Raw genomic sequence first — 12,754 nt, 5'->3', positions numbered from 1 at the left:
ATGATCTTACTAGGCCAGGTGTCATTCAGATCGCGCAAGTGCATGGGCAGAGGGGAAGGCAAAGTGCAGTACAGGGGTAGTGGAATAACAAGATAAATAATAAGGGCCAGCTGGTGGCAAGTGCAGGGTAAGTGCAGACAAGTGCTGGGAAGGGGGGCTGTAGGGATGCAGAGACAGTCCCGCAGTGCAGGGGTTGCCAAGGGAGGCAGTGCAAGGGGAGAGTGGCTGGGCCAGGGACTGAGATCGGTGAGAGTGGCCCAGTTGCAGATTTAGTGCAGTTTCAGTCAGGAATTTAGCAGGGGAGAGGGGGAGAGAAAGCAGAACCAAAGAGGAAGGTTCTGAGGTGCTTCCGGAACCAGAGATGGTTCTCCTTAAGTTTCAGGGAGGCAGGAAGGCTGTTCCAGAGGGAGGCCCCTGCCGCAGAGAGGGATCTACCCCCAACTCGTTGCTTGGAGAAGCGGCTGACCCTGAGGGAGTTGGAGGCGGATGAGCGAAGAGCTCGAGAAGGAAGATATTTAGGAAGAGAGAGTTGAAGGTATTTTGGCCCCAGGCCCCAGAAGGCCTTGTGGACAATGCAGAGGGTTTTGAACTTAATCCTCGCAGCCACTGGGGGCCAGTGCAGAGATTTCAGTCCTGTAGAGATACGGTCCCTGGGCTTGAGGCCAAGGACAAGTCTCGTAGTCCTGTTCTGGAAGAGTTGCAGAGGGTGGAGAGTAGAGGCAGGAAGATTTAGATAGAGGCTGTTACAGTAGTCCAGCTTAGAGAGAACCAGGGCTCTGGAGACAGTGAGCTTCCGGGGGAAGGAGAGGAAAGGAAGAATACCTCTGAGGAGGTGCACCTGGTAGTGTGACTTCTTAGAGACGTCAGATATGTGAGGAGAGAAGGAGAGATTGTCAGAAGGAAATTGTATTACCTGGTTGATCGGAAGGGGTATGGGCCGCAAGACCGAACATGGGAGCCCCGCGATAATATTCACGCACCTCAGTTACTCAAAAGATTCCATCAGAACCATCCAACCAAGCCAAGCCAAGCTCGGGGAATTCAGCCATCGGAGGGGACTTGGTGGGGTAAAACTGTGATGAGCACTGCCGTTCTGACAGGAAATTTGCCTTCTTTGGGCATTAGTGGTCTCCTGAGCACCCACATGGGGGCTAGATGGGTGTTAGCCTGGCACTCCTGTCACCTCTGGCTGTTACAAGCTTCTAACACTATTGTGAGTAAGGAATTTCCTGGTTCTTGCAAGATGGCCGTTTAACTGGACTCCGACCTCTCTCCGGAGCACACTAGTCTGAGCGTGGCTGCCGATTTAAGCCACGCCCAGAGATGTGTCCGTCCGTGCTTCGCGTTGTTACTGCAGTCAGCAGTACACCGCTTACCCCGTCCCCCAATCCGATCCCCATCCAATCCTGCAAGAAAAGAAAAACACATGTGAAAAGTAATCCGAACCATCGGACGTCTGAAGCAGCACTTACCAGTTACGTCGCAGGTCCTGCACTCCGCCGGGCTTGGCGATTCGGCTCCATACTTCTCTTGGGTTCCACACTCGCAGACCTCCGACGCTCTCCGCAACTTCCGGACTGCAGCCCCCGCCTGTGAAGAAATGAGGTAAAAGGAGTTATTCAGGAAAGAAACTGGCAATAATCGCGTGCACTGAAAACTCATGCTTAACCATAAAAACCTATCAGCAACGTCAATAAGATACTCACCTCAATCGTGGACATGCGCGTTTGCAAGTAACAAGCTTGCCGATCCATGTGCAGGCTGCAGAACGCTAAGCATTGCCGTCTGCTCCGCTTTGCCTGCATGAAGGAAAAACACTCTTTGAACCATAGAAACGAACACTAAAGTCTGCAAACTTGCACAAGCCCCAAGCTCGCCACTCCTAAAGCAAAGACTCTCAAGGCAATTCCCTCAGCCTCTAGAGCAGAGGTCTTCAATCTGTGGGGCGCGCCCCCCATGGGGGGCGTGCCACCATGCCTGGGGGGGGCGTGTGATGCCTGGCGCAGAAGAAGAGTAACGCTTTTTTTTGTTTTTGCTTTTGTTTTCCCAGCACTGAACTGAGCATGTGCAATGGGGAGCCACTGGCTCCCATGCACATGCTCAGCCAGTGGGATGTGCTGGGGGCGTGGCCATGAAACAGGAAACAAACGCAGCCTGGACGCAGTGCCAGTGTTGCCAGGTCCGCTTATTATAAGCGACTTTGGGCTTGTTTTTGCCCAAAGTCGCTTATAATATTTGGAGGTCGCTTGTCACGGTTTTCGTCCGCTTGTTGGACCTTCTGTGCGCGTGTAATTGGGCTTGTTTATATTGCTGTTAAGCCCATTACACGTCGCACAGAGCGTCCTGCACTGGGCTGCTGGCAGCATTTGACGGCAAATGCTGCTTTGTCTTGCTCTCGGGTGCGCCCTGTATTTTGAATATGCTTAAGTGTTTGGCACTGATGGGATCGTTACTTGCCCACCAGGTGGCCCATCAATGCCAAATGCCTAAACATATGCAAAAAAAGCGCACTTTAAAAGTTTTGTCATGCAGGCAGACACACTGACATGTAAAGATGTAAAGAAGGGGATTGGTTTAGTTTAGCAACCATCACTCTATAGCAATATTACCCTGGTGATATCCCCAGTGCTGACGCATTATCCACTAACATCCTTTATTTATTTATTTTTTTAAAACTTTTTTTTGCAAGACTGGGTTAGAGGATTATTGGAATCTATATAAAACATTTTCTCAGAAAGATGTATTCAGGAAGGCCATGTTTCTTTTCAGCTTCCAATTGGCCATGTTACAATATTATATAGCGCCTTGGATTAAGGCGCTATATAAAACAATAAATACAAATATTTCAGGGCCGTATTATTTTGCAATCTGGGACTTCTAGTCACCATGCAATAAAATATTGTTGTTCTAACACACTATGTCAGTGTTCTGTCTATGTATGTTTTTTCTTGTTGTGTTATGTTTCTTACTTTTGAGACCTTTCCACAACTTTTTAGGTGCACGCTTGTTTTTTCCGCTTATTTGGATGGGAGTCAGCTTGTTTTGGGCTTGTTTTTGAAGGGCATTCAGCTTATTTTTTGCTTCCGACCTGGCAACACTGGGACGCACGCTTTCCTGCATTTGGATCACACGTCCAGGCTGCGTTGTGGTGTCCTGTGTTCCTTGCTCCTGCTGCCGCTGCCCGTGAGAGGTAAGTGACCCTTTATTTACGTCCGGGTCCCCCGTGGCAATCTGCCACGGGGGAGCCGCATTATTAATACAATACAGTACATTATATAATATTAATACAATATTAATACAGTACGGTGCTGTATTAATAACGCAGCTCCCCCATGGCAGATTGCTGGAGCCCAGCAATCTGCCATGGGGGGAGCCGCGTTATTAATGCAGCACCAGTCCCCCAGGTGCCCCTCTCCCTCTGCAACACCCCACATTAGGGGGCATGGAGGAGAGGAGGCGAGCGGGGGACCAAACTGCTCTGGTGGTGCTGTATTAATAACGCAGCTCCCCCATGGCAGATTGCTGTCTGCCATGGGGGAGCTGCGTTATTAATACACTTCCGGAATAGCAGTTTTGGTCCCCCGCTCGCCTCCTCTCCTCCATGGGGCATGGAGGAGAAGAGGCGAGCAGGGGACTGAAACTGCCCTGCCGGTGTTTTTTACAACGCGGCTCCCCCACGGCAGATTGCTGGAGCCCAGCAATCTGCCATGGGGGGAGCTGCGTTATTAATGCAGCACCGGTCCCCCCTGCGCCCCTCTCCCCTCTGCAACCCCCCACATTAGGGGTGTTTGGCATTCACTCCTTCGTTAGGGGCACCATTCTACTCCAGCGCGCAATAACCGTTCGCAACCGAGTACAATTTTGGAGTCCATGTTTATAGGGGGGCCTGGGCTGGAGAAATTTTTCTCAGGGGGGGCTCGGGGTCAAAAAGTTTGAAGACCACTGCTCTAGAGAGATGCGCAGAGCAAGACAATCTTCAGTCCCTATAGAGCTGCACAGAATAAAGGCAAGATCAATCGAAATCACTACAGAACCGAACTGCATAAGACAAGGCAACTCCTCATCAGCTGCACAGTTGAACAACATAATCACTACATAGCTGAACTGAATAAAGACAAGGCAACCCCTTATCTACTGCAAAATTTAACAGATTAAAGACACATCATAACGGGGCCGTTTACTCTAACCACAGCAGGACTGGGTTTGAGCGCCAGTGAAGTAACTGGCAACGACCCTCCCCAAGAACACAGCGCCCTTGCATGACAGCAGGAAGGAGAGCTCACCTTACCAAGCACACAGGTGAGCAAAGGTCCTAGTGAGAACTCTAGAGAAGTGGAAAGGGGGTAAAGGTGAATCAGGGTTTTGGGACCTCTGTAGTTACCTGAATCTCTTGTTGCTTTGCAGAAGGCTGCACTGCTCCCCAGCTAAGCCGCCCCGAATCCCGAGGCTACGGCGCTCCTGCAGAGTTCAGGTAAGCGTTACAGGAGGGGTGCGCACGGTCAGAGAAATTACTCACCGAGAATGGGCTCGGATGTGACCCAATTGGCCGTAGAACATCCTCTGCTGCGGCCTCGCGCCAGTCTTTGCGGCCTCGCGCCAGTCTGGTCTTTTAGACAATTCGATGGAATAGTCATCTAATGCCCTTCTTTGTCACGTGATTTGTGAGGTCCAGGAGTTGTATGTTGCGGCCATGTTGAGTTGGGATCAGTCTATAGACTGTCTACAGTATGGACGGCTTCCTCTAGTTGGATAATCTCTTTTTATATATATACACATTGATATATTGTGGTGCCTACCCACTTGCCTGCTCCACGGTCTGACCAACGGGACAACAAGCTAAAGTTTTCACGTCTCGTTTGTTCATTTGTCACCCATTATAGTGTTGCGTCTCAGAGGTCAATTGTGGCGGCCATCTTGTTATGGGACCAACTGTGGCATGTTCCACATAGAAAACGGACTTGTCTCTCTCTTGGTGTATCCTGAAAAGTCAGAGGTATACAGTAAAATATGGTAGCTCTGGATTATATAGATCACAGAGAGAAAAGTAGACGTAAATAGCTGCAGGACATTATTTACGGTTCCATGTCATTCCATCGCCCGGTTTTATTTTGCAGCATTTTTTGCCACCAATTATTTTTATTTGTTTTGGTATGGGGTTAGCCCCCAAACTCCCCTTCCCACCTATTTACAATCCAGTCCCCACACCCCCTACACCTTATATTCCTCTACCCCCCCATATTTTTCAATGGTTTATGGCGGTCAAAGAAATCGGCGGCAAAAAAAGCTGTGAATAAAAAACGGTGATGAATGGACGTCGTGCCATTCTCTACTATCTCTCAGAAAAGGCCTCTTGGTTCTCCTCGGCTCTTGTACATTGTTATTTCGGGCTGAATTTGCTATTTAAACCTTGGTACTTCGAAACAGGTCCTTAGTTAATAGAATGCCAATCAATTGTATCATTGATACCTGACTTGAGGCTTTTGGTTAGAAAAATAAACTGTGTTTCTTCCTTTATCAATCTGTTCTTATCCAATGATAAGTTGCCGCTCTGATGGAGTTTCAGCACTATGGACCAACAAATGTCATCACAGTGCTGGTCTGCCGTTACAAAGTGGCCCACTAACGGGGCTGTGAGTACTCTGTTTCTAATCCAGCTTTTGTGTTCACTGATCCAGACTTTTACTGGTCTTTCTGTTTTACCAATGTACAGTTTCTCGCCGATTACTTAAACCCCTGAAGAATTTCCCTGAAATGATACACAAATTGAATGTTATATTGGAACGAAACATGTTGGGTTACAATAGAGTGTTATCAGCATCACTCTTGATTAGAAGAGAGCATTATTGGTATTTCTCTTCTCAAATTGATTGTTTTTGCTTAAATGTACTATATTGTGATTGTTTTTGTCTGTCTATCATTCTTTATTGTCTATTTTTAGGATGATCAATTTTCACGTCATTTTTGTAATTGTGTTTGGGTATGTGCTAAGAGAAGTGTGGTATTTAATGATTTTTTTACCACATGTATGTTTGTGAATACATATTCATTAAAACATTGTTTTAAAAAATTGAAATGAGAATATTTTTGATATGAATAATAATGTATGTGTATCAGATAAAAAAAATATTTTGAGTACTTATACAAGTGCATAGAGCAATTACTGAATAGTTAATTTCTCATATTTCCCTGATCTCCCGTTATTTGCTGTGATCCTTCTGTGTGTCAGCTCTGCTTGAGAGACAGATTTTTAGTATCAACCGGCTATTTGATTTGTACATTATGACACCAGTGACAACCGGTTTGCTCCGCTTCCCCTGGAGTTCCCCTTTGTCAGTTGTGTATCATTCCTATTACACCTGGCCAACTTGGGGCTCCAGGTTGGTACAATCAAAGGGTATCTTGCAGCGCTCTCCATTTTTAAGTGCTCCTCTGAAGAGGTATTTTTCTTCAGGATTACCCTTGTGATACAATTCTTAAAAAGGACTGACAAATACATTCCCCCAGTCCCATTCCAAGTCCCAACTTGGGACCTCAACCTAGTATTCAGATTTCTAACGGGTGCTCCCTTTGCGCCTATCCACACTTGTCCTTTAAGGTTATTAACCTTAAAGATTATCCTGTTAGTGGCCATTAGATCAGCTCGAAGGGTGAGTGAACTTCAGGCCTTGGCCTGCAAGCCTCCTGATACAATATTCTCTAGTCCTTAAGGTGATCCAACCTTCTTGCCTAAGATTGTGTCTGAGTTCCATTTAACTCAGAATATCCTTCTACCTTAATTTTATCCTCCTCCTCATCCTGGAAAGGAAGAGGAGACATTACACAGGCTTGATCCAAGGCGTGCACTGACATTTGACATCTCCAGGATGTCTAAGATAAAACACGTTGACCAACGTTTTATAGGTTACACGGGCCACAAGTTGGGTATGGAAAAAACAAACCTTGTCAAGATGGATTATTTTGGGAATAACTGAATGCTACAGATTAGCAGGAAAAGATTCTCCGGAGGGTCTTAGAGCTCATTCAACCAGGGGCATGGCTACCTCCTCTGCATTACAGAGGGGTGTCCCAATTAGAGATATTTGTGTGGCTGCCACATTGTTGTTCGTACACACCTTTACCAAACATTATGATCTGGACTCTTCCTCAAACCGAGAAGGTTTATTTGGAAAGGCAGTGCTACATTCTGTGCACACAGACCTATGAAGTAACTCCTAAATTATTTCAAACTTAAAAATACTGACTCCCTCCTCCAGGAATACCTACACTGCTTTGGGAGTTTATCATAAGATGGGGAATACATGGGAGGACACAATCCATTCAAAGAACAAGCTACTTACCCATGGATGTTCCTCCCACGTACTCCTCATCGCTCCTCCTAGCCTGCCCCGCAGTAGCATTTTCCATGTGATTGCAGTCTTCCGTCTTTCAGGAGAAGTAACTGTCGGGTGAAGCTTATCTAGCCTAGCCAAGCTAGCCCTCCTATATGAGTCGACCCTGTGTATAGTCACCTGCGAGGAACACGGAATGGTGACAGCCCAGCAAGAACAAGAGCCTGACAAGAAATGCCTCCTACTTCGGGAGGGTGCTGCCAGTAATGCGGAAGGAGATGCCCCCCTCAGCTGAGGACCCAGAGGTGCTTTTACATGATCTCAGGAGACATTGAGCAGCGTGGGAGGAGGTGAGAGGGACATGGCTAACACCAGCCCGCCAGGTGAAGCGAGCAGATGCAACAAGACCCAGCCGCTACTCCAACACAATGGCCGCTGCGCGATGGGTCGCGCTACATACTGCGAGAGAGACCCCCAACATCCACGAGGCTGAGAGGGTTTGTTCTACACAGCGTCTACCGACGATCTGTAAGTTAATTTGACATCCAATGACTGATGTAATATACTCACACTATAGCACTGCATAGGCCTGAGAAAATTGTCACGCAAGTTGGAGAGGGATGCAGTTTCTAGAGTAAAGGTCCCTAGGGCGTTTTGACGTTGCTATGTCAGAGCAACGCAGAGAAGATAATAAAAAGACTGGAGATGGACCACCAAAACGGGACAGTCAGGAGCGCATCACTACACTGATGTGTCTGTCTTATTCCTCCCTATCCCGAACGTATCACGCCAGGCCCTTCCTCCCCGAGTCAAGGGGGATCTGGTCCCTGGCAACACCACAGTTATGTGAGGGAGGAGCTACGGCTTGGGTGGGGGAAAGAGGGGAAGTGACTTGATAGGGAAGGTCCGCCCACGCATTCAGTAATTAAGAAGAAGAAGAAGAGTTCCTGAGAAATAATATAGAAATTGGAAACATCCTCCTGTGGTTCCGGTGTTTTTAATGTACCACGTAAGATTGGGGCGAGGCCCTGCCTGCGGCCCGCAACATACAGAAGTGGGAGCGGCGGGGGGTATGTCTTGCAAAGTGCGCTTTTTAAATAATATGTGCCCTGTACTCTAGGCCGGTGCGCGCCCGGAGCTAGGCTCATGGGAAAGCAAGCACGCGGCTGGACCTTGTTTTACCGCCTACTCCCTGCCTCACTGTGCTGTTGTGCGAAGTCCGAGCCCTAGGCAGGAACTCAAACAGTAGAGGGAGGGAGGGGGCGAGTGTCACGTGATACGACTGGTCATGTGACGAGCACTCCCCACACACCAAAGAAAAAATAGGTTATTAAACGAGGCACTCACTCACTGCCGCCTCCGAGGGAAGCAGAACAGACTGAGGGCAGATCGCGCCAGGACTGGCCTGCTGGACGCACCCCAGGACTGGCCGCCGCCTCAAGAAGTCAACGCTTGGAATTCAGGTGCAGTGCACGTGCCCACCCGGAATACAGACAGAGGAGGAAACTTCGGGGGGGGGGGGGGGAACCAAGATACTTTCAAGACAGAATAGCGCCTAGGGCAGAACACAGCACTACCAACCACACCAATATTCTAAAATCAATACCAACCAACGCTGGCTTTTTACAAAACTTTGTATTTTAAACTACATAAACTTAAGTAAACAAAGTAAAGAACACAGCAATACAAAACATCACTTTTATTAAGTGGGGTATGTTTTCATTTTCTAAATCACACTTTTCCTCTTTAAAGTATTACTGTAGCCAATGGACTCTCTTCAGCATTAAAAACCGTAACTATGTTTTTGTCAATGAAACTGTACTGACACAGTAACTGGAAACTGTAACCGACGTCTTCAGGGCAGCCCACGCGTTTTCAAAGAACATGTTTATTTGTATAGCGCCTCCTGCGATAGTTTATGGCGTCGCAGCGTTTTTCCTGTCAGAGAGGCAAAGCAGGAGTATGATGGACAATTTAATAATGGGAGAGGGAAGCACAGTGGGTGGGGGTAGTTAGGATGAGGGCTAGGGATAGAGGCGATGCACCCAGGAAGGCATGGGAAGGAAAAGGCAGACGAGCTGTGTGTACAATTGGACGGAACGTATCATGGGACTCAACTGTATTCTATTAGGCGCAGCTCCAAGGGGAGAGATGGCTGGAGAGGAGGGTATATCTGGAAAATACGGCATGCTGAATATTTTGCTTTTTTTTTTTACTATTAGCAAGCCATCATTGATGACTTTGTCAGTGCTGTCTAAACCACTAGTGAGTTGGGCAGAAATGCACTCCCTTCTTGGTGCTCCCAATGTTGGAAGCTAAAGCACAGCGAAACGAAATGATTTGTTAAGGATCACACGTTTCCATTATGAGGGTGAAGCCGGAAATTTGAGCCTGTCTGCAATTTAGTGAATTGACATTTGTTCCGAGCTCTAGTTGGAAAAGACACTTGTTACTGGGAAGCTAATCAAACTCTTGGTTGCGCTGTACAAATATCGTGGTTTTTTTTTAATTACATTTGTATAGCACACAGCAGCCCTTGAGCATCGAGGTGCTGTTACTTGCAGGGAGCTTAGTTACATGGTCGGTACAGCTGGGAAATGCATTTATACATACATTTGTTCATTGATACATTGAAGTACATAATTGCTTTATAAATACATTTGAACTTATCCGGCTGAGCAGGTGATTATGGTGTGTGTCAGGCGAAGAGCGCCGTTTTCATGGATTTCCGGAATGCCATGAGCGATACCTTGCCCCGAATGGAACGGGGTAGGGCATTCCAGTGTGAGGGTGTGAGGTAGGGGAAGCTAGTGCCACCTGCTCGGGCTCTCTTTACCAGGGGCACGCAGAGCATGTTAGCGTAGGTAGGGTGTTCTTGTGGGGCTTGTGGCGAGGTGGCTCCTTTGCGAAAGGTAGTCGGTGCGGAGAGGTGGATGCACTTGTGGATCAGTGTCAATGTCTTGAATATGATCCTTTCTTTCATTGGCAGCCACTGGGCTTATTTTCTGGCAGCCGTAATGTGCTCCCTTTTGGAGATGCTTTGGGCTGCGCGGAGCGCGTTGCTCCGGATGACTTGCAGTTTTTCCAAATTGTTTGTGGATGTCCCCAAGAAAAGTACATTACAATAGTCTGGCCTTGAGCCAATGATGGCTCTGGCTATGCGAGTGCAGTTATCTTTGGATAGAAACGGACTAGCTGCGTTGATGAGCTTAGCATGGTACGCCGCTGAAGAGGCAATTGCATTGACTTGTCTTTTCATGGATAGGTTGGAGTCCAGATAGACACCGAGGGTTTTGACTGCATCAGATACTGGGATTTTAATAGGGTCAATGGTGAAGTGGCTAAACTGTGTGTCGAGGTTTTTTAGCATGTCGGGGGATCCCACTAGTGGGAGTTCAGTCTTGTCAGAGTTGAGGTATAGATAGTGGCTGCCATCCATGCCTGAATGGTGTTGTTGAGGGAGGTAGTATCCTGTGAGGGTGAGGAGGATCTGGGTATCCTCCGCGTAGTTGGTGTAGGAGATACCCAGTGCATCAAGGATGAGGAAGAGGGTGAGTAAAGATGTTGGGGGAGAGGCAGGATCCTTGGGGCACTCCGCATAGGAGGGTGGTGGGTGGGGCGGTAGCCATGTCAGAGAATACTTGCATGGTCCTGCCTTGCAGGAAGGAGGCGATCCATGCCGTGTCGTCCGGGGAGAATTTAGCCGTGGAGGAGAGGTGGTGGCACAGGACATTGTGGTCTACGAGGTCGAATGTCGCAGAGAGGTCAAGGAGTAAGGGTAGGGCTGGTTTACCTAAGTCTCTGGCATCGTTCATCTAGTTTTATAGGTCCAGTAGGGCGGTTTCAGTCCTGTGCCTAGAGCGAAAACCAGATTGACGTAGCCCTAAGAGCTTTTCTTCAATTAGTTTTGCACCTGCAGGTAGGCTGCTTTGTCCAGTATAACGCATCCAACGAAAAAAGCATGGTCACCTGCTTGTAGTGATTGACTGTAGCACACAGCTTGTTATGCACCCCTTCTACTTCCTATCATCCAGCATCTGCACGTCATAATGGGCATCACACTAACGGCCATTGCCAATGATCCACTCACTGCTGTGTTTGCAGCCATCTCTCTCTCTCTAATCCCTTCCTATTTACAAGGCCCTCCTGGGGGGAAAAAAGGATGTGTTAATAACTTATTAACTGTGCTCCTCCGTTCGTTTCGTTATACTTGAAATGTAAACTGACCTCTGCCAGCCTGGGGTCGGAAGTTAACCTCTAATTGCTTTCTGAGAACCAATAATCCTGCGCCCTCGCACATCACCTACCCGCTGGTCAGCTGCCCACTTCGTCCGCTTAAGAAATGACTCTGGGCGGAGTAAACTTTCTAACTTGCGGGGTGGGGGGGTCCCTTCTCCATTGGCCACTCGAAATTAAGGGTGGGAATGAATGCCATTTTAGCAGCAACGTGTGTCATTTAAAGGATATTCAGGGAGTTATTCTGCAGAAACGTGATGGGCTTTAAAGGCAAAATGCGGGTTGTATTGGTACTTGCCAGCATGTTGCTACTATGGTTGCGATATGTTGTGCGGTTGGCTTGGTCACTTATTAGTTCATGGTGCATGTACCTCTGTATTTCACCATAATTCCATCTTTTTCTGACTGGCACTACCATTAAAGTATCTAACCGTGTTGGGTGTCATTGAGGTCGTGGAAGGGAGGCTTTGGCCAATTTACTACTAATTGCAGGCCCTGAACGTGTTCCTGGGCATAATGTACGTAAATAAAGATGTATCCCACCCTTAATGTAAACAGTCCAAACAGAAAATCTATTTAAGCATAATCACTCGATAATTGCTTTCCGAGTGAGCGCTAAGTTGTATCAATCCTCTAATTCTATTATTTATCAACGTTATAGCAGAATTGAGCTAGTCGGAGGGAGAAGAGAACAATCTTGTATTTACATATATTCTTTAATTCATATTGATAATAATGAAAAGGTGATTTAAACGAAGACAGTTGAAATTCACATTAAAATCTGTATTCCATTCTACAATAAGCATAACAAAATTAAAGAAACAACATTAATCTTCATGATTCATAATACCAAAACACAACATTTAAGCAACATGACAAACACAATTAAAGTTTCAACATGTGATCTTAGAGGCGAGTTGTACAAGAAGGAAACTTGAATGTAGTTCCCTTATTTAAACACCCTGTTCTAGGTGTCTTGAAGGGACTCCTTGGATTTTTCCTAGTGATTACTCTATTTGGTAAAAAATGCAGGAGTTGGTGAAAGTGCCAAAAAGTTAAAAAGCTATCACCCAGTATCTGGGTCTTTTAAAGTAAAAGAATTCTTTATCTACGTGGTGCTTGGTTCCCTACCAAGCTCTTCACGTTTCGGCGGTCGTTCTGCTTTTTCATACATCTGCTTTCATCAGGGC

General features: G+C 47.1%; 1 protein-coding gene across 2 annotated transcripts in view; it reads left to right on the top strand.

The window, feature by feature from the left end:
* Nucleotides 1-8,638: 8,638 nt before the first annotated feature.
* The window catches only part of DNASE2 (deoxyribonuclease 2, lysosomal), a 121,065-nt gene continuing 116,949 nt past the window's right edge, over nucleotides 8,639-12,754 (top strand). The window contains exon 1 of one of the 2 annotated variants that reach the window (XM_069604142.1): nucleotides 8,639-8,791. The gene's annotated coding sequence lies outside the window, so the exon portion shown is untranslated. The remainder of the gene's footprint in view (nucleotides 8,792-12,754) is intronic. The other variant, XM_069604144.1, reaches the window with a different exon arrangement.

This window comes from Ambystoma mexicanum, chromosome 3q (assembly GCF_040938575.1).
Source record: "Ambystoma mexicanum isolate Mex_15411 chromosome 3q, UKY_AmexF1_1, whole genome shotgun sequence".
NCBI classification, from domain to species: domain Eukaryota; kingdom Metazoa; phylum Chordata; class Amphibia; order Caudata; family Ambystomatidae; genus Ambystoma; species Ambystoma mexicanum.
Note: the sequence above shows the minus strand (reverse complement) of the source record. Positions and strands in the feature narration are given on the sequence as shown.